At 42.7% G+C, this 27,862-nt stretch overlaps 1 long non-coding RNA gene across 2 annotated transcripts; it reads left to right on the forward strand.

Moving 5' to 3' along the window:
* The first annotated feature begins 6,912 nt into the window (after nucleotides 1-6,912).
* On the forward strand, nucleotides 6,913-14,433 carry LOC309349512. Of its 2 annotated transcripts, none has more exons than XR_014159990.1 (3): nucleotides 6,913-7,001; nucleotides 9,837-10,001; nucleotides 13,517-14,433. It is a non-coding gene; the product is annotated as an uncharacterized lncRNA (long non-coding RNA). The 2 variants fall into 2 exon arrangements; XR_014159991.1 differs by lacking the exon at nucleotides 13,517-14,433 and adding an exon at nucleotides 10,829-10,932.
* The last annotated feature ends 13,429 nt before the right edge of the window (nucleotides 14,434-27,862 follow it).

The following is a 27,862-nucleotide window of genomic DNA, read 5'->3' on the forward strand; positions in this document are numbered from 1 at the left end:
CTTTCCACTATTTTCCCCTGAACAGATGTTAAACTAATTGACACCTGTAATTTCCCGTATCCCTCCTGGATCTTGATCTCGCTCTCTTTTAAGGTGTTCTGTTGGCTTTTTTCCAGTTCTCAGGTATGAAGGCTGCTGTTAGGACAAAGTTGCACATTTTTGTTAAAAGATCAACAATTTTCCTTTTCAGTTTTTTTTAAGAACTCTTGAGTTGGTGGCAACTGGACCTGGTGATTTGTTCCTTTTTGTTCCTATGTCAACAAGGCCTAGAACTGAAAGCTGACACTTGAGTTGTTCTTATCTTAGTCACATTCATTTTTAAATGAAAGCTGAAAATTTTAGCTTGGATTAAAGTCTACACTTGCGCAGAAAGTTAAGTTTACATCTTTTAATTTTAAGCTGATTTTCACACTTTGAACTGTGTGAAATTAGGTGCTTGGTTTTTTTTATTGTTTTAATATTCACTTGTAACGTGAGACTAAATCTAGGCTTCTACTTGTAATTTTCTCTGCCCCCCCCCCAAGGCTGCCCTGTGGGCTTATCACTCCTACGATTCAGCTCCTGGATTTACCTCACTGGGATTTAGCTCCTGATACACAATGCCTTTTGCTGTGCTCTTGTTACATTTGTAGCTGCTGCTCTAATAAAACAAATAAATACATATTTATTTACCCTATAAACACAGATGCTTATCTCATTTGTTATTTTGATGCCTGGTCACTGGGGCTTGCCCTCTTGCTCATAAAATAGAAGCAGCCGTAGGTCTTCATTTCTTACATCCAAAATAGTAGCAGCCAGGGGTACCATCGGCGGGGGGGGGGGGAGAGGCCGTGGGACCCCCAAATTTCAAGGAAGGGGACGGGTCCCCTCAATATTCCATGCTGGCAATCTCCCCCAGAGACGGGGTAGGGCGAACCTGGCGTGTCCCTTTGAAGACTGAAAGAGCACCTTCAAGGAAGGCACGCTGGCAATCTCTGTCAGAGATGCCATGTGATGTCACACACATGTGATGGGCCCCATCTAATGCTGAGCACAACTTGGTGCCCCTGGAAGCAGCCCAGAAATGACCACTTGCACAAACAGGTCCTTTGTAAATGAGGTCCCTGTGACCAACCCACAAAGCCATCAGTTGCGTACAATATGTCACTTTCTTAAGCAACTCGCTTTTGTGGTGAGAACTTGCTGCCTGTGAGTACAAGGGCCTGGGTAGTGGTCTATGTCTAGTGCTGAGACCGCTGAAGAACAGAAGGCCATTTACTTCAGATTTCATACTTTTGCCTCCTACTTTTGTTACAGGTATGGTGTGCAGCCAATGCTTTCTAAACAGGAGAAGCTGGTGAAGAACTATGGCTGCAAAAACAGTGGGGAAGAGAAAGTGTAATTTTTCTCTTAGGATATTTAAAAATGGACAGCACATTTTTATGTTTGCTAAGCTGATTCTGTCTGGGCCTGACATAGTAACGATTGCACCTATGCTGAGGAACGTATACCCTCAAACCCCTCAAGGCCTCATTGCTCAGCACTGTTAAGGTTTTGACAGTTGAAGGAGGCTGTCTCAGGAAAGCCTTATTAATTTTTTAGGTGAAATACCAGAGATTGACACTTGTGGTTATTTCGTACAATAAGATTGTTCAAATGGTGCTCAAGGATAAGCAGAACAGAAATGGGGGTTGACCTTTCAGGTACGTCATGATACATCACAGGGAATTGCTGTGTGTTCACGCATCTGGGATCATTTAGGGCTTTGCAGGTCTCTAGAGGTGTGTGTGAATAATTTACAGTAATTTATAGTGATATGAATGAGAGAGAAAAACTAGATGCATACTCTGAATAGAGTGAACTACGATTCTGATGGTAATGTAATTTTTTCGCTTACTGTATTTTTCACTCTATAAGACGTACCAGACCACAAGACGCACCTAGTTTTTGGAGGAGGAAAGCAAGAAAAAAATATTCTGAATCTCAGAAGCCAAAACAGCAAGAGGGATCGCTGCGTAGTGAAATCAGCAATCCCTCTTGCTGTTCTGGCTTCTGGGATAGCTGCGCAGCCTGCATTCGCTCCATAAGACACACACACATTTCCCCATACTTTTTAGGAGGGAAAAAGTGAGTCTTATAGAGCAAAAAAATACGGTATCTTGCTTTGTCTCTGCTGTTTTGGAGGTTCTAAAGACTCATCCAACATCTGTAAGTTTTATGAACTGAGCCTGCATTCACATGTGAGGTTTATTACATTAGTTTTACTGATAATAATGCTAGCGCTTCTGTCCCAATTTTAAATGTTCCCCTTACATGGCAGTACTTTTAAAAATCAATATACTGCCATGTCACACTAAATTATAAACAGCGAGAAAGGCCTGTATGCCAAGCTACCATAAAAAATTTCATCACATGACCAGTGGTGGAATGATCATGAAAACCACAGGGGAAATTACAATGCAAAACACCCACTATTTTCTGAGTTAACAGGATTGCAAACATATTTTTTTATGGAAACAATTAACACACGAACAAATGCTAAATGTCTGCTGGATTCCACTAGACTTCCAGAATTGGCATTTACTATGTGTCAGAAATCACATAAAATGTGAAAATTAACATGTAAAGAAACATTGGGAAGATGGAATAAAGTGGAATCTGAATGCAGCCCGAGAATGATCAGAGTCCTAGTCTAAAGTGGGGGAAAGTGTGACTTAAGCAGCCAACTTAAAAGGCAACTCAGATTTTGTGGCCTCGTTTGACTCTGAAACATTAATCGATTGGGAAGTGAATGGCGGCCACAGATTGAATCCTTATAAGACAGAAGTTCTGTTTCTGGGGGACGGGGGCGGGCAGGTGTGAGGGATTTCCTGGTCCTGAATGGGGTAACCATGCCCCTAAAGGATCTGGTGCACAACTGAGGAGTCATTTTGGACTCACAGCTGTCCATGGAGGCACAGGTCAGTTCTGTGTCCAAGTCAGCTGTCTACCAGTTCCACCTGATACACTGGCACAGAGACCCTACCTGTCCGCAGATTGTCTCACCAGAGTGGTGCATGCACTAGTTATCTCCCACTTGGAAATTGCACATTCAATCCCTGTATGGGACAGCTGCATATTCCTGCATTGCAGGAAGCTAGACTAGATGATCCTCAGGGTCCCTTCCAGCTCTACAATTCTGTGGTCACAGCTGCACCGCCCAGTAATAATGTTTTCAGCATAGAAATGACTTGAAAATAAAAATAAATAAAATGTACAACCCTTCATGCAGATAACATGATGGGGACTGTCATTGACCATGGTACTACTGTTTAGGTTGTCAAACAACCCATAAACAATAACAAAGAGAAATGGTAAGTATCAAGGGAAAGCTTACCAACTGATTAACTGGCCTATATGAGCATGGGATGGGTGTGCTTTTGTGGGGGTAAGAGAAGTCTACAATAGATTGCCTGTGATAGTCTTTTTATGCAGTTGAGATAACTGCACCTATTTTTCCACAGAGCTGGTATGGAATAAATCTGTTGCTAATACTGAATATTTTACCTATTATTGCTTCCTATGCTGGCACTGTTATTAGTTGGGAATTGAATTTCACTACTTCGGTAATGTGAACTGAATTTTGGAATTATGGAAATTTTAATATTTTGACAATGAAAGGTTATTCGACAGAAAAAATATACATATTTATGACATGTAAATTTTAAACATGCTTTCTGAGCCATAGGGGAAAATACATTTTTTAAAATAAAAAAACAGTATTTCAACAGTTATTGGTGAGCCATGCCATGGGACCCCATCGAAGTTGATCAGATGTTTGGCTTGTTCTCCAACTTATTAAGAAGTCTATATGTGCATAATATAAAATGTCTACCTATTTTCATATGGAAGCTATGTGCCACATGATGCAGTTCCCATTATTAGACATGATTGCATAGATTGTTCCATTACTTCCAGGCAAGCACTTATCTTTGTTCTTGGAGTAAAGCACTATGCTGTACTCTGAATACATCTAAAATTCAGTGACTTTTTAAAGTGGCAGGTTCTATCAGACAACAATACTAAAAGCGGAAGAATTTAAGGTAACAAAAAATGTCCGTCCTACAGTCCCCTTAGTATCTTCAATCAAGCAGTCACAATTTCAGAGACACTGTTAGCCCACAAATCATAACAATGTAATGTAAGCAGTCACAGTTAACAGAGACACTGTTAGCCCACAAATCATAACAATGTAATATGAAAAGTCCTGACATGGTGGGAAGGCAATAGCATGTCCTCTATGTATGAGCAGTTTAGGTCTCCTCATAAAAGTTCTAACCTGGGTTTGTTTCAGTTATACATTTCGGGTTAAGGACAAAGTGGGCAGCAGATATGAAACTCTCTGTTGTTGTTCCTCCTCTATCTCACACCTGAGAAACTTCTCCTAGGCCACCAAAACACTCTGTGGTAGCAGCAATGCTAACACTGTAGCTCCATCTCCACATGCCCCTTGTAAGGGGAGCATTTGATGGCTGCCAGAGGGATGAGAAAAGAGGGCCTACAAATGCTGTGATTCATAGAATGGTTTTTTATTATTATTTCAGTTTTCACTCCAAGGAGACTACCACACAGTTCATCTTAAAAAAATAGGAGCACTTGTGTGAGGCAGTAGAAATTGAAAATCTATCTGGGGACATCATCTACAAAAAAAGAGTCAACATCTTTAGCTACAGGCAACGGAATGGTAGTTCTGAGGAGGACAGGTGAAGGGCAAGTTGGGGACAGAAAGAAGCAATCCAATTTGGTTGCACCAGCTAGGGTGAAATTTACAACTGTCATCAATCCTCAGGCTTTAAAGCTGATACTGATCACCAGCTGGGTTTAAGAAAAAAAATGTCTCCCTCTGGTACAGTATCCCACAACTGGCTGAGTGTATTTCTTCCTCTGATCATCATGCCTAGGCCACTGTCAGAAGCAGGATATGAAACTGGATGGATCATTGCCTTGTTCCGGTGCATCAATCTCTATGTTCTTAATTTTCTTCACAGTCTGCACAGATTGGGATCACGTTATTTATACCAGCGAAGAATTTTTCACAGCATATTGTAATAGTTCCAGCCATTCTGCTGTTATCTCAGACAGTAACTTAAATGATTCCAACACCTCATCCAGAGCAGTATAGTTCCTTTTTATAGGGTTTTCGTGATTTACTAGTTTTATTCTTGGTTGGGAAAAATGTCAGATGTTCTCGGCTTAATTAGATCCATTTTGAATCAAACATCAGCTACCGCATATTACCAAAGCAAACATTCAATATAACAATAGCAATAACATGAAGAAACAGCACTAGTGATCTCTAAAGATGTGATTTAGAATTTAGCTTTGGATTTATATTAAAGGGAAGATGTAAGCATTGCCTTCATAGCTGAAAGATTTATTAGCACTCTGCCTTTCCATTATCCAAGCATCTCACTTGGCCCAAAGCACATCTGTGCCACAAAGACAATGAGAGAGAGTGTGGATTTTCTATATTCATAAATTACAGATGTTGCTCTGAGCAATACATCTATCAAGACAATTCTCTGGAAGACTGAGGCCTACCTGTAAAGTAGCTGTTCTAAACATGCAGCAAAGGATATTGGAAAAAATGTTAGTATGTGAACACAGGCTGCCATCCCAATTTGTTTTATGAGGGATATTTTCATTTCTGACCCAAAGCTCTTTAATAGTATTGAGGGTAGCAAATCAAAGACAAAATAAGACCTTTGAGGAGCAAAGCAAAGCTTTGCTTTAATATCTCCCTTGATGCAAAAGCACTCACTCCAGTAAAAACATATTTCAGTTCATGACAGCACAGCAAACTCAGTGAATAATAGATGGGTCTGTTTTATGACTAATTTGTATTCGCTTTTTTAACTTGCACATTGAACTGTCCAAGCTAAATCACATGTTCAAACAGTTAACATTATTTATTTCCCACCCCCTGAATTTATAGCAACTGTGTTGTGTCTTGTCTCAGGGCAGTATCTTTATACTTCTTTTCTGTGAACATAGGCTATTTTTAATACACACTCAGAGAGACGGATAATTTGCAACAGCATAAACACAAACTATTCTAAAGTGTACAGAATACTATAGCAGAGTTTCCCTCCCAAAAGATTTGCTTATTCCTTCAAATTATTTTGAAAACTTACTTTTTGAATTTTATTTAGAGGAGTGAGCGAATGAAATGGGCGCGGAGTGAGCCTGAGGAAGAAGCAGCTGCTCTCTGATGGAGCTGGGTTTCTCTTCCCCTTCCCCCGTTTTCTCCTCAGACACTCTGGTGGGTGCCTGGTTTACTTTGTTCTCTCCCCACCCCCCACCCCCTGGCTGCCATTTGCTTCACAGTTCTGGCAGAGTTGCTCCCCGGGGAGATAAGAGGAAGACTACAGCATGGTCATCTCCTCTCGTCCCCTTGTGATATGGTTCGAGCTGCAGTTGCCTTTGTCTCTCAATTTTAGTGGGTGGAAGCAGAATCAGGGGGGTCTCAAGCTGCTGTCCACAGCCCTAGCGGCAGGCGTGAGGGAGCAGCTCTGAGGTGAAGATGCATGTCTGCTGGGGCTTCTGCTGCCTTCCTCCCTGGGAAATCGGCTGCCCTCCCTCAGCATGAGGGAAATGGACTGTAGCACTGGGGAAGGAGGGGGTGAGCAAAGGAGGGAGATGGCGGTGCACCTTGTGTCCTGCCCCTCTCCATTTTTTTTTCTTTTTTGGGTGGGGGAGAAGGTGCTGGTACTGTGTACCATTGAGTACCACCAGAAAAAGCACTGCTCCCAAGACAGATGGATGCCCACAACAAGAAGTTACATTTGGAATTTTGAGAAACTGCAGTGGGCACCAGTCACAAAATGGCTGCTGTGGGCGTGTGGCATAAAACAAAATGGCTGCCAAATATAAAATGGCAGAAAAAGGGACAGAATGGTTTAGGTATGCCCTATCTCAGAGCTTTCCAAACTTTGTGCTGCGACGCATTAGTGTGTCGTGTCGGCTGCCTGGGGCTGTAAAAGGTTAGTTTAACCTTCAGTCTGCTAGTAAAACTGAATTACTGTGTCACGAAATGATGCATGCCTCCCAAATGTGCCACCAACTTGAAAAGTTTGGAATGCTCTGCCCTACCTCCTCAATGGGGAAAAGGCACCTCTTTCAGTTGCTGTTGCGCTCTCTCATAGAGAGAAGTTCTTTGCCCCTCTCATTTGCTTAAAATGGAAGAGTGAGTGTCTGATCCTGGCATCCAAAAGGTAGACATCACAGTCAGGCAGGTTGATATGGAGAATGGGTGGTCCTTCAGGTACCCTGCTCCTAAACGACTTCAGATTTAGGAGTCAAAACCATCACTCTTATTTTTAAATACTCAAAATGGTTGTAACACATTTGATATCTCTGGTCTTGAAACAGACACATGACACAGCAATTATCTTTTTTAAAACATAGAATTAATTGTGTTATCCTTAATAGCCTCTCCCATTCATCAGTGAAACAAATTAATGCACTGGAATTTCACATAAGCTGTGTGCAAGAGATGGTGGTCCTTTAGAACAGGATAAGTGCTGTTACCTATTAAACAGAAGCAAACACTTATAATAAAAAAGTCTAATGCCATTTCTGGATGCACAAATCCACAGGTGCCTTTATCTTTCCTAGTGGCCTACAGCTTCAACTTAAGCAAGCTGATGGAAGCGGGACTCAAAAAGCAATGAGAAAAATTAGTTTAAGAAAGAAACTGACACACTAGGCTAAGAAAGAAGTGGCATATCCTTCAGGACAGTGATTGCAGCCAGTACTCAGAACACAGAGGTAGCATCACAATAGAGTCATGCAAAAACTCTTCCCCCAGTTTGTATCCCTGAGCCAAGCAAATTGTGGTTAAGTTTTTGTAAGTGGATTTTCTTCTTTTTCCTCTTTAATCTCTTTTTTTGCTGAACTCAGCCACTGAAACTGGAACTCTCTTGTCAGAATTAATTCTGAACATCTCAGTGTGTGTCCATGGAAGAGTCTTTCCTGGGAGACATCTCAATCCCTCTCTGTACAAGAAAGAGCACAACAATCCTATTATGGCTGATCCTAACAGAACAGCAAATGGAATGAGCCAACACTCTATCCTGTGGGGACTTCAGTACCTTATTTTCTTTGGATGAAAGAAAAGAAGAACCAAATACGCCAGACTTGTGGGGAGGGGGAATACTGTGGGCGATAAAAGAGGTTACACCATTGGTAATTGTAATGTCAGCTTTCTGTCCCTAATTCATTTCATGACATGCATGACCTTAACATCTTTGACGGAAATAGATTAACTTATTCATAAATAAGCCAGAAATGGTCAAAGAACACTGATCCTTGTGAAGATGTTATTATTTATCTCAGCCTATTAGGAAATACATACATTTATTCTATAGCAGCCATGGCTGATGTTTCATCAGGAATTTTTGGAATTGGTTGAATCCAGGTACATAAATGCAGTGTTTTGTCCCATTATGCACACTTCCCCATGAAATATGCTAGATCCTCCTCACCATGGTACATTTAATATCATTACCCTTAATCAGTGCTTTCCCCCCTAGAAAAATAGGTGCCAGTACAGTGGTTCGGGTTAAGAACTTGTTTCGTTCTGGAGGTCCATTCTTGACTCGAAACTGTTCTTAACCTGAGGTACCACTTTAGCTAATGGGGCCTCCTACTGCCGCCGTGCAATTTCTGTTCTCATCCTGAAGCAAAGTTCTTAACCTGAGGTACTATTTCTGGGTTTGCAGAGTCTGTAAGCTAAAACGTCTGTAACCTGAAGCCTCTGTAACCCGAGGTACCACTGTACTCATCATGAAGTTGTAACAGTAATTGCCACACTTTTTTACAACAGAAAAAAGAGGTGCCAGTACTGCATACCCTTGTGTACCCCCTGAAAAAATAGCACTGCCCTTTATAATATGTTCTGTGATTGTACATGGGGTAAATGTTGGGTTGATAATTATGCAAATTGCATCATTATACAGTTTAGTCACTGAGTGGTATTGGACTTAATTGTATCTGGGTGAAGTCAAGCATTTCCGTCTTGCTTCTTGTCAAGCTTTGTGACTGGTATGCCTTCAAAGGCTTCCATTACAATCATTGTAGATACCAGATCTCTCTGTCTGCCCCTTAGGACTTTGCTCAGGCTGCTCTCCCTCCTCAGGCACACCACCTTCCCAAACACACACCAGGCCAGCCCTTATTTGCATGCTCCTTGAATGTTCTTGCCTGGCTAGAAAGTGTCTTCAACTCTTATAATGCTTCTTGCATGCCTGGATGGAGGACAGAGAGGGGTTCATAGTGCGAATTTGTGTAGAAACTAGCCCATGGTCCCTAGAAGGGAATGTGGATGTAGCTCTCAGCCTGGAAATGCTTCCCCATCCCTGATATATACTAATAGAGAACTCCATTCTCCAAGTGCTGGTCTGTATGCTCTATACACACGGAAGGCATCAGTGGGGTTGGGGAAACCAACAGTTATACAGAAGTACAAAAAAGAAGCGTTAATCAAAAAGCCTGCCCTCTAGTCTAAAGGCCAATGAATTCTGAACATTCTCATGGGGAAGGAATACTAACTGAGTGTTGGATGAATAATGGAATGGCATATCCTTGAAGAGGACACAACTGGTTGGCTGAAATTGAACTGGAGAAACTTATACTGTGTCATTTTGTTGTAGGCCCCTCTTGTAGATCTAAGGTTTTCAGAATCTACCTTACCCTACCCTACAGTTTACCTATGAACTAATAATGCTCTTAATGGAGGTTTTATTTATTTATTTATTTATTTATTTATTTATTTATTTTGCTAATTATTCTGCTGTTTTCACATTTCATTTTTTTAGGAATCTGTATTCACTGGCGCAATCCTTTGTGCACACACGATGGCCCTTTCATTGCTTATGAGGATGCTTTCTCATAGATGTGTTTGAAGATACATGATACAATAGTCCTGGTGAGGATGAGCAGGCTGCTCACTGCCTGGATGGGTAACCACCTGAGAAAGCCAGGTACGCTGCCTTGAATACCTTAATGGAAGAAAGGTGGGGTATATTATATGTTATATATAGAAGCTCTATGTTCACAGTTGTTCACTGGGAAATCTGGGGTTTGGGTGCAGTGCTAAAATGGAGCATGCAAAGGCAGTAAATCAGTTACTCTAAATGCAAGGAAACAGTCAGCAACTACTTTGATCTCATCATCAGTGGAATCTGATAATTTATTTTACATAACCCCGGGAAACTGAAATACAATTAAGAGCTGGTTTTTGGCTTTTGATCCTCCTAATAATTTTCCCTCCTTCACAGAGGCATGCACACATAGTAATAAAAGAGTCAAGATTTCAGGTCGCGGTTGCCAACGGCACTATTTTCTGTAACTGTTCCCTCCTACCGTGCTAGGAAGAGCCTACAGCTTGTGTCTATCATCACTGCATATTATTCCCTAACGCAATCACTGACACCCACCAATCAAAAATGTGGTTGACCTGGCAACAGGATGCGCATTTCCTAATTTAACTGCCCTCTCTTCAGGCAATATTTGTTTGCTAAGTGGAAAACAGAGCTTACAGGAGAAACTTCACATTAACCCATTTGCGCTAAATGTGAGGAAAACATTGCAGCCAACCCACACCCAAACGCCTACATGCTAGTCTAGTACCTGTAACAAGAGAGAGACAGCTACACATCTTAGATATTTTCCACTGAGATTAACAGCTTGATCACACACACCCCTTGCCCACTTTCAGTGTCTTACTAGTTAAGTGTTTGGTGGTAGCTGATGACGTTTAGACTTGGCAGGACTGCAATTTTTCATCTCACTGTTTTTCTCATAATAGGACTTAAAGGTAAAGGTAAAGATACCCCTGACTGTTAGGTCCAGTTGCGGACGACTCTGGGGTTGCACGCTCATCTCGCTCTATAGGCTGAAGGAGCCGGCGTCCAGTGAAAAGCGTGAACCTTTGTTTTGTTGAGTTTTAGGTTTCGAAAGGTTCTCGCCCTTGCAGATAATACTGCTTTTAGCCACACAAAACTATTTTGTCATCCTTCCTTCTTCCTTCAGTCAGGCTATTTAGAAAGGAATAGCAGGAGCTTTGTCCTCCTTCCAGCATTCAAGATGTTCTGAACTTAATGTGGGAAGGGAAGGGGCTTGTTGGAAGTCAATCTCTATATCTACAACCACATACATACACAAACACCTTTTCTGCACATAAATGCAAATACCCTGAAAAATACAATGTGGTAGGCACTCAAACCTAGTGATTCAGGATGCCACTGTGGGGCTTTTGCCAGGCCCTGGCAGGGAGGGTCTTCAGAAAGGCTCATTGCAGATCACTCCACCCTTCGTTCATTACCCCAAGACACCAATCTTTCTGCTATGATTGCACATGCACTTGTGTTGGACACACCCTTGCAGCAGATCTTTGAAGGTTTCTGGAGGAATGTGAAGCAGCTGCAGTGTGCATGTGAAGAAATTCAGATGCCTGCATCCACACCCACAGCCACCAGTAACAGTGAGTGTGTGTGCCTGCCTGTGTCATCAGAAGTTGCATCTTATCTATGGTGGTAACTGAACTCCTCTAGAACAGGATGTCCCTGTTGTGTTTGTTAAAAGCCAGAAGCTACCCTATTCCCTTCCTCCTTCTAGCAAGTTGTGACCAAATTCCTCCCAGAGGCAAATTTAGGGCAGCAGCACCAGTTCCACCACAATGGGGGTGCCAATTTTCGGGCTTGCACAGGGCACTTTTGAAATATGAAAGACCAAAGTCCAGCCCTGCTCATTTACTGGAGAAGAGGTCAGAGGATAGGCATGCCACATTGTGTTCGTGACAAGCTAGCTAGGCAACAGCTAGCCATGGTTTTCATTTTTGGCTCTCCCACAGCTCTCTAGATCTCTTGCTGCTTTGGGCTGGGTACAAAGACTTCATCAAACAGAAAATCAACCAAATAGTTGCTGCACATTTACAGTACAGTGAACAGCCTTAGAGTGCAAATAGGATTTCAGAAGTAGCTCCCATTGCATTTAGTCCCATTGTTTTCGCTTCCAGGAAAGTGTGCATAAGATTGAGATCTTAATAGTGTACAAATAACAAAAAGCAAATAATTCAGTTGTGAATGTGGAATCTGCCAGGTATCGGTGGTTAAGAAGACTGATGGAAGGCAATGAGGGATGGAGGGACATTTTCTTTGACAATATGGGGCGGGAAATAGTGTTTGCTTTTAAATTTTCGCTCCAAGGTTTGTGTTGGAGACATCCTTGTGCTAGTAGTAACAAAATGTCCTGGGTCGGGGGGGGGGGCAAAGTGGAGTATCCATTTCATCTCTCAAAACTTCCATACAAGCAAAAAGGAACAACTTCCCTGCAGCTGGAGGAAGCCTGATTCACTAATCAACAGGCTGGCCATACTGCCTGCCTGACAGGGAAATGACACTTCTCAGGAGTATCATTTCCTGTGAAGATCAAGAGAATTGCTTAAAACTTCTGAAGTTATTCTTTATCTAACCTAATTATAGACCACCCCTCAACCCAAAGGTTCCCAGGGAACAACAATTCATAAAATACAGTCAATACCATGATCATAAAACCAACAGAATAAATGGAATTAAAGCTAAAAAACAAAGTAATAAAGAATCCAGTAGCAATGTAGGTTTTATGTCAGCTATTTCCATAGAACTGAAGAAAAAAATGTGTCTTAATCTGATACCTAAAGACAGCTAATGAAGGGGACAGCTGTAGCTTCATGAGGAGGCAATTTCACATCCAGGGTGTCACCACTGAAGAGGCCCTGGTACTGCAGCTATAGACCAAACTATGAACAGGTCCTTCTCTACATAAATTAAGACATGGGCTGGTTGATAATAAAGGAAATGATCATTTAAGTACCGGTACTTGGGGCCCAAGTTGTATAGAGCTGTATAGACCAAAGTCAGTTCTTTAAATTGGCAGCTGTGTTCTGGATAAGCTACAGTTTCTGGACCATGCTCAAGGGCGATCCAGTGTTGGACAGCAGGCTAGCCTATTAGCTGAGCTTTCTCATGTTGCTGGTTGCCCCACTCACCAGTAAGGACTCTTCTGCCGCCCCCTTGCTTGTTGTGTAGGGGGTTCCTGGCAGGGATCAGATATGCAATTTATTTATTTTATTGAGGTAAATAATATTTTGAGCCCTCCCACTCCCAGTCCAACTATTAGATCCACCCCTAATAATTAAATAAGCTTAGTTTCTATTTCATAGCATTCTAGTGCAATGTGTGAAACACCATTTCCATATTTCCAAATAAATACACCTTCTGTGAAGAGAAGGGCACCTTTGGATCCCCATTCCTGTGAATCTGCATAAGGCAAAGGGCCATAGCTCAGTGGTAGAGCACAAGCTTTGCACACCCAAACTCCCAAGTTAAATCCACAGCATCTCAGGATGAGGCTAGAAAAAACTGCTGTGCAAAACTCTGGAGAATCACTACCGGTCAGTGTTGACAATACAGAGCTAGATGAAGCAGTGATCTGACACTATCTATATCCTAGATAGGTCTGCAAACATGATATGAAGGCTGGCAACATCAACCTCACCATGTGGGAATCCCTTGCAGACGACTGTAGTGCTTGGAGACGGACAGTCCAGTCGTGTATCCATAGCAGGGACCAGAGGAGGAATGACTGCTGGAAGAAGCGCAGAGAGAAGAAATGCCATGGTGCATCTGCAGAAGCACAACTGGACACCTTCATCTGCCCCAGCTGCAACAAAACACGTTCCTCTCATATTGGTCTCTACAGCCACAGCAGGCACTGTAATTGTCCAACAGCTTGACCTCACTCCCAAAGGCGCACTCCTCCACTGTCTCCCAAGACAGACAGTTGTCAACAAAAGTATATCCTGTGTAACTATGGACAAATTTCCACCCTCTTGAATATCCAGAATGAAATCCTATAGAAGATAGTGATTCCAAATTATTTTTCTATTAGCTGATGCAAATATCTTATACACACATGCACTGTGATCCAAAGACTCTCAATATTCCTCCTGGAAGCAGCAACCTATGCAGTGGAGCCAATCTGCCTACACATCGAATGGCTCATAGCATTCAACCGTGGCAGCTGCTAGTTTTTTGTGCGAGAGATCTGTAAGTCCAAGAACGGTTGTATCTTGACTTTTGAATGTATTACTAACCGGGCTGAGGGACTCATCTTTGAAATCTCTGTCCTTTATTCACTGCTTCCTTCTAAAGACATTATCTCCTATATGATTTTCGAAGGAGGAAGTGAGTCACATCGTGCTCCTGTGGGGAAAAGATCTAGGTTTCCAACGGTTACTGTGTTACGACCGAATGTAATTTTGAAATTCTATCTGAATCAGTACATTTATATCCCACGCTAATAGACTTTGCCAAGAACTTCTCTCATTATATAGGGAAGCTGCATTACACAAATTTGATTTAAGGATGAGAAAGTCTTCTGGAAGGATGCTTTTTAGGAAGCGTCTAAAATCATTTGTAGTTCTGCAGCCAGGGGATGCATTTATGAAAGTCCGTATATAATTAAAGATCTTTCAGATGAATGGATCTTTGCATACCTTTCAGAGCACAATGGCTCGTTGCAGTAGATCTCAGGAAACTAATAGGTAATATGAATTTTGCCTCTTTGCCCATGAGTTGGTGCAGTGCTTACAGAAACACCCTGTCTAAAAGAACATTCTTGCACTCATCCTGTGATTAGTGCTCTTTCCATTGATGTCTTGTGGTCTAAAGAGCCACAACCTACATACACACTACCCAAGCTTGTGCCATGAGGAAGTCACTTCATTGCTGCTCACACAGCAGTTTGACTTCACCCCTAGAGACATACTCCATCATTGTTTGGTGTCTAGAGCAGTGTTTCCCAAACTTGAGTCTTCAGCTATTTTCGGACTACAGTTCCCATCATCCCTGACCACTGGTCATGCTAGCTAGGGATAATGGGAGTTGTAGTCCAAAAAGAGCTGGAGATCCAAGTTTGGGAAACACTGGGCTACAGCATTCAAATCAACCTTCCGTGCAAGAACAAAAGGAAAAAGTACACACACTTTTCTGTTGTTCTTTAAAAGGATTGCCATTGCATACTCAGATATGCCACTACAACATCTTCCTAAAACGAGGTGCACCTACAGGAATTTTTTGCTTTATTTTCACCTAGGCCTGTGCAGTAGGCAATCCACAAGTATTCAGAGGCATGCATGGGTCCCTTGTGCCCTCGGTAAGGAGCTGTATTGGAGCCCTTGGCAGGGAACTGCATTGGCATCCCTCCACAAAAAAATCTGAGAAGCAGGCAAGATGGCCTGGACAGGAGGGCTGCTCCTCCTGCTGAGGTTGCTCTCTTCCTGGAAAGCACTCTGGTGACACCTTTCTGCCTCCTCCCTGCAATTTTTTGCTGCTGGAAATCACTGTGGATTCCTTCTTTGGGCAAAGCAGGTGCTGGAGTGCTGAGCTGGGGTGTGTGCTCCAGGTGTTGTGGGAGCACTCCAACGCCTAATAGGTTTGGTTTTGAGAACATGGATCACTGCTATAGAGCATGCTGGCTTTCCTAGAATCATAGAATTGTAGGGTTGGAATGGACCCCTGCAATGCAGGAATCCCAGCTACATAATCCCTGAGTGCTGGCCGTCCAACCTCTGTTTAAAAACCTCCAATGACGGTCCACTGCCTTCTGTAGTAGTCTGTTCCACTGTCAAACAGCTCTTACCATAGAAAAAGCTGTAGAAAAGCAGCAAGGGGGAAGAGGTTCCAGATTCTTCCCCTGTCCACTGTTTTCTTTTAGTCCTTTCTTCTTCCTAGTAGCTCCCCCTACCCCCCAGTTTCCAAAGTGTTTTCCCTTATAACAGGAGGTTGCTAGGAGGAAATGGCAGATGGGGAAGGATTGAGCATTCCTCTCACCTACCATTTCCCCACGGCAAACCTCCCCCACATGTTTCTAGTGACCGGGGATCTCGTACCCAGCAGGGCAGATGAGCCAATGGTTATGACCCAGTACAGTGGTACCTCAGGTTAAGTACTTAATTCGTTCTGGAGGTCCGTTCTTAACCTGAAACTGTTCTTTTTTAAAAATAATCATATTTATTACTTTTAAACCTTACAAACAAGAAGAAAAAGAAAAGGAGAAAAAAGAAGAAAAAACAAAAGAAAGAAAAAACAATACAATACAATATATAAACAATACACCACACAACATTAACGCATTAAACTAAACTAAACAGAACAAAAACAATTTAAAAACATACATCATACCATTTCAATGCCTTATCTTTCATTCCCTTGTTTCATCGACTTCCTCTCACCTCCCTTTTTGTATTCCACTTCTATTAATTGTTTCAGCAAATCCTTTCCATCTTTCACTATTTTCTGTCATATAAATATCTTAACTTATTTTAACTGTAATGGTTATAAGGGGTTGCTCGTGCATACGTTACCGCCACTCCTGGCTAGGTAGCCTGGTTAAACCTGTCCTGGCTGGACAGCCCTTCACTCCGTGGCTGTTCAGTCGCTAGCAGAATCCATCAGTGGGCGTTTCTTGAACTTCTTCCAGCAAAGAAGTTCTTTGACGCCAAGTCTACGCCTACTTTCCCTGCGCGTTAGTCTTCTGCGCAGGGTGGGTGTGGGTAGTGGAGGACCCGTGCTCTCCCCGCTGGTCTCCAGCGAAGAGTCTTGGAGCCCCCTCGCCGATTCTCCCATCTGCCCTCCTCTATCCCTGGTGTTACGCTGATTTCCTTCCCCAGCCGATGAGCTCCCTCTCTCCCTGCTGGGCCCCTCTCCAGCATCGCTTGAGAGCCTTGCCTCCACCTCTGGCTCCGATGTCAGTTCCCTGACATTAACCTTATTTTCCATTAATACTATAATATTTATGCTTAACTCCTTATAACACTTCTACTAAGGCCATATAATTTCATTCCAACATTTTCCTAACACTCATTAATTTTACCCTATTTCTATAAATAAACTTTAAACTTTTTCCAATCTTCTTCCACCGTCTCTTCTCCCTGGTCTCGGATTTTGCCAGTCATTTCCGTCAATTCCATATAGTCCATCAACCTGGTGATCTTCTGTCTGAGGCTCTTAACTCTTTTCCAGGTCCCTTCTGCAAGTCTTCTTCGTATTTATACATACACTTTACTTTGTGTTCTGCTGATCTTGTTCTTAATTTCCTTTCTTTGATGCTGAAGAGTAGGTCTCGGGGGAGCTCCAACTTAACAATGTTTTTATTCCTTCTTGACATGTCATCCGCATCTCCGTGGTTAAAACTAAAATCCAAAAGATATTTCAGGACGTGTTTCAAAGTCCCTCCAAATCTGCAGGTCCCCACAACTCCAATTTCCTCCTGACCCAGGTCCAGATCCCAAAGGTCAGTAGATCCCTGCATGAGGTGATCTATCCAACTTTCCTTCTCCAGTCCAATTCAATCATAGAGGGCAACAACATGTAATCATCAAATTGCCTCTGTAAGGCTGGGGCTCTCTCCCTCTCCACTTGTATTACTTTAGGTTCAACAACCACAACTTTCTCCCTCGCTTTCTCGACCATTTGGCATGTCAAAGTAGATTCCTGTATCGGTTCCTGAATAGTTTCTGTGTAGATGTTCACTTTTTGTCCCAAATTTGTCACTTTTTGTCCCAAAATATCAATTTTAATATTGATCACATCCATCTTCTTGTGGAGCTGTTCCAATGAATCACTTATCTCGCATAGTGCAATCACTAAGGCTTCTTCTGTCGACATTCTCAAGCAATCCAAGGTCAATCTCACGGTTTTCTCTTGCAGCTGGAGATTCCACCAGCCCAACTCTTGTAACAATTTCAAAGGCTCCCTCTAGAGGGAAACAATTTCTGTTTGTATCAATCCTTTTAAGCACAGTTCAAGCAGTAAAATTAGTTTCAATTTTCAGCTACTTTTACTCCTTTTTAAACGCAGGAGACAATGAAAACAATGTATTTCTCTTATTTAACTAACTGTCACAGTCAATGAACTTTCCCAAAAACGTCAGTCTTACTAGCAGTCCATTTCCAGGTTCAGAGCGGTGGTGATCCAACTTTCTTCACTCTCTCCTGCAGGCTTACGCGATCCAAAATTTCCCCCCTCTTCTCCTGCCTCCAAGGGGGGTTTAATGATTTTAACCGATGGAAGTTTAATCCTTTACATAGGACTTTCCAAAACTTTAGCTTGCAAATTCTTTGCTTCAATCTATTTACAAAAGGGGAAGGCGGACTTCCTGTTTGAAACCTCCCCATTTCGGTGCCAAATTAAGACGTTTAAAAATCCAATTTTCCATTCTACTCACGGGTAGTTGTTTAGAATCAAATTGCCCACAGGAAAAAGTCAGCGCTGTCCGGCAACAGCAATGCGGCTTCACTCTGTGAAAGAAGCAGTCAATTCGAAGCACCGCGCCGCTCACCCCACATCGCTCCGGATCCCCGAAACTGGGTCTCCCCGCGAGTAGGGGAGGCGCAAAAGGTGCCAGCCGAATCCCACGTTCACAGGCTTCTCCCGCCTGCAATTTTTAGTGGGTCTCTGCCTTCGCCGTGGCGGCCAGACCCTGAATTCCACGGAGCAAGTTCCTCCCGATCAGAGGAATTCCACCATTGCTGGAGGCGCTAACCCGGAAGTCAACCTGGAACTGTTCTTAACCTGAAGCACCACTTTAGCTAATGGGGCCTCCTGCTGCTGCTGCGCCACTGGAGCCCGATTTCTGTTCTTATCCTGAAGCAAAGTTCTTAACCTGAAGCACTATTTCTGGGTTAGCGGAGTGTGTAACCTGAAGCGTATGTAACCTGAAGCGTATGTAACCTGAGGTACCACTGTATAAGGCAAGTTCCTATGTTCCTTTAAAAAAAAAAATGTAAATGAGAACAAGGGACACAATTAAAAATAGGCAAAACAGACTAGATGGCAATTAAAAAAATTTAAATGCTAGAGTATGCTGGCCACATGACCCGGAAGCTGTACGCCGGCTCCCTCGGCCAATAAAGCAAGATGAGCGCTGCAACCCCAGAGTCGGTCACGACTGGACCTAATGGTCAGGGGTCCCTTTACCTTTATGCTCTAAAATTCTATGATTCTATATAGATTTTTAGACCTGGTGCCGGAATGACTGCAGTGTTGGTGTCAGTCATACCCCTATTGGGGAAGGGAGCAGCCTTTCACATTATCTCCTAAGGGAACAATGATCATACTGTTGAGGAAACTGTTTCTAAATAATTCAGATAAACAAGACCACCCCCACCCCCAAAATGGTTTTCTGCAAGGGAAATCATCCATCCATCTGCTTTCCTAGAAAATGACTCTGCATCCGCTGTAAGCTATTTCATTTTGGGGGTGGAATAACTCCATTCATTTCCCGCCACCCTAAAGTAAAGATAAGAAAGGGAGTGAGAGCCAGACTGCGGCAGTCTCCACCAGGTGGTGCCACATGCTGGCAGCGTTTGTCTGCTACCATTTTGATGCCCTCCCAAGCCTAGGTGCAGCTTGTTCCCCACTGGGTGGTTAAAAAAAAGAGAAAATGTTCAACAATCAGCTTTTTCCCCCCTCCCAAGGAACAAAACAAAAGCAGGTGGAGGAAAATGCGAGCGAATGTCTAGTTGCGCTGTTTTCATCGCAATCCCTGCCTGATCGTTCTCAGGGCAGTGAAGCATGTGGAGAAAGCTGTCCCATTTGTATGTCTTTGCTGGAGGTAAGATGCCTTTGCTGGGGAAGCACTGAGGAAGAGGAAAATAATAAGAGGAGAGATGAATAACAAAAAATAATGGAGCAGTTGCTGCCAGGGGGGAACTCTGCCTATTCTGGGTATTCAGCTAACAGCAAGAGAGCAGCTCTCTCTCTTTCTCCCAAACAATCCTCTTAGAGAGCTGTCTAATTACAGATTCTGGCCTTGGCCTTGGGAGGTTGGGCCTGAGTCTCTCTGTGCAAAGTTTCAGTCAGCTACCAGGATGGGGCTAAGCAAAACTGAATAGAAGCAAACTCTAACTGGGATGCAAATATTTGTATACGTTATATTAAGCTCAATTTGCCTGTCTTCAACAGCAGCACCTTCCCCTTTGAAATGAGCCAAACAAAACATAAGAGGGAATAAAATGTTATATAATGATAGGGTTGAGAAACTCTTCGCTTCAGCAAAAATTCATCCACCAGTGAACAACAGCCTAAGAGGAAATCTACACATGCTAAATAAATACATATTCCCGGAAGAACAGGAAAGCTTTTATGGGCTAGTTCTCTAGGGCCTTGTTTAACCTGAAATGCCTCAGATATATATATATTTGTAACAAACAAGGAGAAAACTCAAGCTCTTTTCTTGGTTCTGCAGTCACCTTGGAATAACTGACCGTAGGAAGAATGGGAAGCTGCCTTATTATTTAGTTATTTCCCACCTTCTTCCCTGGCAGGGACTCAAGGCGGCTTACAGCTGAGATAAAAGGTAAAGGGACCCCTGACCATTAGGTCCAATCAGGACCGACTCTGGGGTTGCGGCACTCATCTTGCTTTATTGGCCGAGGGAGCCAGGGTACAGCTTCCGGGTCATGTGGCCAGCATGACTAAGCCGCTTCTGGCGAATCAGAGCAGCACATGGAAACGCCGTTTACCTTCCTGCCAGTGCAGTACCTATTTATCTACTTGCACTCTGACATGCTTTTGAACTGCTAGGTTGGCAGGAGCAGGGACCGAGCAACAGGAGCTCACCCCATCGCGGGGATTTGAACCGCCAACCTTCTGATCGGCAAGCCCTAAGCTCTGTAGTTTAGACCACAAAAATAATAATTTAAAAACAATTAAACACCCAGAGGAGGAATGACCACTGGAAAGGAGCACAGAGAGAAGAAATGCCATGGTGCATCTGCTGCAGCACAAACTGATGCTTTCATCTGCCTCAGCTTCAGCAAAACATGTCTCTCCCATATTGGTCTCTACAGCCACAACAGGTGTTATAACCTTCCAAATTGTGTGTGGCTGGCAAACCATTTTGGGGGGCATTTTTTTAATTGAAGTTTTTATCTCTACAAAATAACAGAAAGAAAGAAAGGTTTGCACATATGTACATGTTTGTGGCTGGCAAACTAGTTTCAACTGTGCAAATGCACTCCTGGCCACTGCAGAGACCTGGGCATCCATGGTCCAGTATTTCAAATGACTTTGTTCTTAGAACCACAGGTCCAGTCTTAGGTTGATGCTACTGAGTTCCTCTTCTAGACAGCTTTTATAACTATAAGATCATTCCAAATTAGAAAACGGAGGGTTGGTGCTTTGCTATCTCACACTCAATGACAACTAGAGGTCTGTTTGGGGTCTCTGAAAATCTATGGATCAGTTTAGGAAGGGAGAATGGGAGAGTCAGAATTTGCTTGTTACAGCTTTCTTGCTGTATCTCCCCACCCAAAGTGCATATCACAGTATGAACTGTCTGTCCCATATCTTTTCTGCTTCACCCTGGTAACCAACACTGACAAATCTATTGCTTACAGAAAAGCAAAATCCTAGGTGCATGGAAGGCTTGATAAGTCTATGCCTGGCACTTTCCTTCCAGAATTCAACGGGCACTGAATTTATGGGAAACAGCATAGTTAGTTTGACACAACATTTTCATTTAGTTTACATGAGGGTAGATGATGAATTGATGGGTAAATGATGTGTTGAAGCAATATTTGCAACCCACATCACACTTTTTGCAGCCTTAAGGTGCCTAGACACTCACTGCTTTGCAGGAGGGATTCAAGTGCCTACCAGAAATTAAAGTGGATTAAAGCGCTCTTCTACCCTATTATAACAAATACACTTTAAGAAAACAACAACAGACTTTTTGTGCTTAGGAAAGTGATAGGGAAATGCACAGAAAATTGTGGGGTGGAGGAATGATTAACAAGAAGATGCATCAGCACCCCACAAGCAAATGTTGATAGATATAGTCTAACTTCTGCACAAGCTTTGTGCAAGCAAAACTGTTCAATAAGCAGGTCATTTGGAGGAGCTCTTAGACTCTAACATGTTATAGAAACAAATTATTTATTTCCAGTCAAAATATTGCAGTTGTTAATACTTGAGCATTGACAATTAATGTCTTCACAAATAAAGCTTTGCTAGCCTCAGTCATAGTAGTGATGGCAGCTTCCTTTAAATAGAAGTAATAAACTAATCAAATATTTTTACCTGCCACCACTGTTTCAGAAAAGCTGGGGGAGCGAACACATCTAACCAGAAAACGCTTTTTTGTCCCTTTCTTTTTCTCCTTAGAAAAAAGAGAGAGTCATCCTGAACTGCCATTTTGTACCTGGTCCTCTAGCCCCATGTCATGATTGCTGTTATTAACAGTCATTTCAGCTGACTCTCTGTCAAACCTGCTGTGAAAGGCAAGCCGAGCTGCCACATGCCTGGCTCTTGCTAGTCACTCCAAAGAACAATATATAGACCATTTTAGAGGCTCTCAGACCTGGCCTATATTTTCACCCACTCACCCCACCTCCCTCCTTCAGCAATGTCAGCATATATGTGGAAAGTCATGACTCAATGCTGGGAGTAAATTGGGGACTTATACCAGGGTAGGCAAGATGTTCCGAAATTGTTCTTTTCGATCGATACATCTATCAGGAAAGGGTCTCTTGAAGCATCGGTTAATTTCTTTTGTTGTAAGGGATTTTTTGCAAGCTTAAGTGCTTTAAAAACTAAACTGAAGAGAAAGAAAGCAATGAGTCATCACATTGTCTTTCCAAGGAGATTCCCTGTTACAAGGCAATGCTGATTGTTTCAACAACCTCTGTGGTTCTTTCAAGGTTGAACTATTGGAAGGAAAAAAGAAGCAGTCAGATGGCTTCTTCTGTGTCTTTTCCCATTACTGAACACTGTGAATAATGTGCTGGAAGCAGGTTTTTCATAGGCATGACTGGGCGTCATGGGGGGTAGTGCTGTTAATGGGATCATTAGAAGTTTGATACCACACTGGATTTCCCCCCTAATAATATTGCTGTGTGCACGCTAGTCTCCAAACCATGAGAGACTTAAGGGATTCCAGAGCTTACCCAGGGTTTGGGTTCTTTTTGAAAAGAAGGTCATTAGAGACAGTGGTATATTTAGGATATATGGTTGTATTCACACATATATACAACCTAAGCATAAGTTGGTAGAAATCATTGTATTAGTACTCAAACAAATCTTGTTCCAGGGTGGGTCGTCAAAGTCATAGCTTTTGCCTCAGCACAGAGAGCAAGTTCAGCTTCTGTGTCTAACTTCTAACTCTAGGCAGGACTAAAAAGGGGGGAGGAACTTAATTCCTGAGGTACTGTCTTCGTATCTACAAGATTTCTTGGCCTCCAACCAGGAAAGGTGAGGTGTGGGAAGCCTACCAACTCCTGAAAGAGCACCACCATCCAGTTGTTCCCATGGCAACATTGCTAACTCTTTAGTCATGCAGGCAGGAGGCTTAAGTGACTTGACTGAGCCCATTATCTCAACAAAGAGACCAATTTGACCAGTGCAGTGGCTCCTTCTGCTACAAATTCCAGCCATACAGATACAGAATCATAGGCCTGAAGGGGACCCACAGACATCATGCAAACCAACCCCTCCAGTCCTATAATGATATATACCGATAGGGATCTCAATTCTTCAAGTGCTTGCACCAAAACAGTAGAGAAACTGGTACCAGCCATGCACAAGAGGGCATATGGGGAAGACAAATGTTTGGAGAAACACAAACAAGAACGAAAGAAAAAACCTTTGGGAGAGGAACCCCCCCCCCATCCAATAAGTGGGCATAAAATGGTGGGTGAATGTTGGTGGCTTAAAAGGAAAACTGGGGAGTGGAATGACATAGTCTATGAATTCTTCACTGCAATATTTTGTTGCAGTCTCTACTTCTGCCTTTTGCATTCTTTGTTGCCCTTTAAATACACAGTAACCTGTTCTAAACTTTGTTGGAGAGAGAGGTTTGGAAGAGATACTCTCCTGGCAGAGTCACACAATGGCTGACTGCACCAAACACATTTCAAACGTGGTTAGAGTTGACACCTGCCCTCATTCAGTTTTTTAAAAAAGTTTCCCACAAAAATACTAAGGCTAGAATAAATGAACAGTCAACTTGTTTTGCAGATAAGTGAAGATTTTGCTTATAGGCTGTGTAAATGTCCCAGATATGCAGTTTATCCACAGGTGGTTTTGTTTATTTGGGAGCTCAATGTGGCTACTGGCTTGATCCAAGAAGGTGTGTGTTTTTGTGTGTGTGTGTGTGTGTGTGTGTGTGTAACCACAAACCTTTGGTACATCAAGATTAAGTGTAAATAACTAAGGCATCTGTGCAATAAAGAAATTCAGTGAAATCACCTAGATCTTTTAAGGCTACCATGGGAATGTTATACTACCTGGTTATTTCTATATTGTCTCCATCAGTAAATACAGATTTAGCATTTAGTTTTCTTAAAACTACTTTAATGAAACAATCATGAGATCCAGCTATGATCTAAGCAAGCTATATGTGTGCATGGTTGACTTAAGAGCATGTGCTGCCACAACTTTATTTGAAAGCCTATTTCAGCCACAGCTCTGACAGCCAAAGAGGCAAGGCTTTGAAAAAACCGAACAATGGCTTGCTTCTTTAGTAGCAACAGGAGATGCTGCAGCGGTGATAACTTTGTAGAAAGCTGTGTTTGCATATGCAATTTCCCCCTGTGCATTCATAAAATTTATTGGTGTTTCAGCTCCTGTCAGCTACATCTATAGAACACATTCTTGGCATACCACTGGGACAGATGCCACCACCACCACCACCACCCACCCACCCACAGCAAATTGGGAGCAAGTGCTAAATGCACCGTAAGGCCCAATCTATGAGACATGACATCGACACTGCAGCTTCTAAAGTCAGCTCAGCACACCAGTATATAAATACCACAAAATGCTATGTATGGTACAATGGCCCTTTATGTGGCATCCCATAGATTGCACTCGCTCACTGTTAGGAAAGTGGACTGATGGAAGCAAGAGATGAAGATCTCTAGTTTGAAAGGCAAGTTAAGCTTTATGCCTGGCAAGTTTAGCTTCCTTATCAGAAGCAGCAATATGCATGGGCAGCCAGCTCTGAATTTTTATTTTCAGCAGCAACTATGATGTGAGCCTTTTTTCCGGGCATTACAAATTGCTTTCCATATTTTTGCAACAGGTTAGCAGATGCATGTACTGCTGCAGGATTGGACAAACCCTTAATAATTACTGGCAACTAACATATGAAAAGGCATACAGAAAGTAATTTATTTTATGATTGCTCAGTTTTTGTTATTTACAGGGAAATATTCATAACATCAGCCCTCACCACAGGACCCTTCTAGTCTGACTTTGCTGAACTGCCCTTATAATGGGGAAGATGAAATGTAAAGATTATACTGCTCAGTATTCGGTATCAGCCATATGGTTCTGAAGAGTAATTTATAAGGCAAATAGGAAAGAGATAGGCAAGCCATCATACATATAGAAAAGGGTTCTTCTACACTTCACTGGTTCTGCCCTACTTTTAGAGTCGGTAGTGTATCTGTAATGTTATTCTCTCCCCAACCTTCAACAGATGGCACCGTTTTCTTCAGTCTTTGTAGCATGGCTAATATGTTCTGGGTTTGAACAGCTCAGACCTCAGGCTATCAGTATGTTGGAATCAATTATGCAAAGCCAATTCATTTCAATACAAAGTAGAGAACTGCCTCTTTCGTGGCATTGCATAAAAAAAATAAAATCATTACAGTTTTATCACCCGTGCCCAAAGTTGCCCTTCTTCTGTTAAATACATTGTCCTCCATTCTAGGATGTATTGCTTCTCTTTGCAGCTTTATCAAATACATGTTGCAGTTGCGGCATTGATAAATGGAGTGCACTTATAGTATGAAGGTAAGATGCAACGTGACCAGGGGTTAAATTCTATTCTATGCACTAACAAATTTGGCCAAGAGCGAATAGTTATATAAAGGGAAGGGAGAAACATTTGCTGCAGGAAAGAATCAGGATAGGTTGACAAGGAGCAGGAAAGGTTGCCAGGAGAAAAAAATGCAGGATTTAGAAGTGCAAATGTACACATACTAAGACACATTATTGGTTTTAGTGGGATCACATGGTTTGCTTTGTAACTGTTGTCAACAAGCGTGTGGATTTTGTTCATTATTATTTTTTCTTCTTCTTATTTTTTTTTTTTTGAAGGGGCAATCTAAGGCATTTGTTAGATCCATTTGACTATAGAATATGTCAAGGTATTCAGAAATACGCATAACCATATTTATTTTCTTCTATTTATATCCCATCTTTCTTCCATCAAGGAACCCATGGCAGCATACATGTGGTTCCCAGGTGGTCTCCCATCCAAACACTGGCCAGACCCAAACCTGCTTAGCTTTAACAAACATGATGGTCTCATATGCCTTCAGATCATAGCCTAGGATTTATATATCAAATGCACCCGAGCTGTAGCCAGAATACTCCATAGCGAGTTTCCTGGAAACAGTGGTGCTTTTAGGGTTCCTGTGTTTCCTAAGAGCTCATAAGAAGTAGTGGTCATGAACTCCACCCACCCACTCATGAACCATTAATATAGGAATGGGGAACCTGTCAGACTCCAAAACTCATCCAACCCAGTCAACCTGGCCAATGGTTAGGGGTGATGGGGCCACAGCTTCTCCATTCTTACCCTAGTAAATTATTGGAGATGGTTATGCGTGTCTAAGAGTTCCAGCCTATGGAACCTTTACCCAGAGTGGATCTTCTTGCCCACCCCCAATACAACAATCTGACTTTTCTTGGAAAACATTATTTCACTATGATTTAATGTTTATTCCCTCGCTTATGCCTGAAATGTGGGATTTAAACATTTTTAATGAATAAATAAATGGTTGTTAAAACATATCCTGCCCAAAGCAATATACACAGACGGAAGCCTACTGCATTAACCTTATGAACTTAAGTTTTGGCTGAACTGTACCTAGGTTCTAGGATCAGGCAGTAGTCTCCTTATCAGCAAGACAGCAGAACTGAGTCCCATTGTAGAGGAAGGATCCTGGGAGTTTTCAGTGACACATTTGAACCAACTCGCAGCACATTTTGAAGGTGAAGTCACTTGACTTCGGAGTGACTTTAGCTCCACGGTTGTTGCAGCTCCAGTTGATGCATCTAGTGTCACAGTCTGTGATGTGTTGTGTGATCCGTTTCAGTTTGTGTATCCTGAGAATGAGGACAAGGTACCATATTTTTCGCCCTATAGGACACACCGTCCCATAAGGCGCACCTAGTTTTTTGGGAGGAAATAAAGGGGGGGAAATTATTTTTTCCCCAGGCGCGGGGCTGGGGTGGGGGAAGCCCGAGCTTTCCCCGACCCCAGCCCCCAGAACAGGCAACTCTCCGCAAGCCGTGGGAGCCCGGCGCTGGGCTCCTGTGCCTTGCGGAGAGCTGCGCGAAGTCTGGGCGTGCTGAGCTCAGTGCGCCCAGCCTTTGGCATGCAGGCAACTCTCTGCAAGCCGTGGGAGCCCGCGCTTGCGGAGATCTGCACGAAGCCTGGTGCGCACCGACCCCTCTCGCTTTCCAGGCTTCAGCAAAAGCCTGCATTCGCCCCATAGGACGCACACACATTTCCCCTTCATTTTTGGAGGGGAAAAAGTGCATCCTATAGGGCGAAAAATACGGTACTTGTGCCTATACACCCGATGATGTGCCCTCCTGATTCATATCCTTTTGGGTTATTAAGCCTAGCAGAGGGGTCTTGACTGGTCAGATGCAGAGGCTTCATTTCATAAGGGGTTGGTCTCTGTCGCTCAATTCACATATAACACTAAGCTATACTGTACTAAAGAAGATTTATTTAAAACATGGTTTAACATTATGTGTGAAGCAGAACTATGGTCTGC

This window comes from Podarcis erhardii, assembly GCF_964252035.2.
Source record: "Podarcis erhardii genome assembly, chromosome: 9".
Lineage (NCBI taxonomy): Eukaryota > Metazoa > Chordata > Lepidosauria > Squamata > Lacertidae > Podarcis > Podarcis erhardii.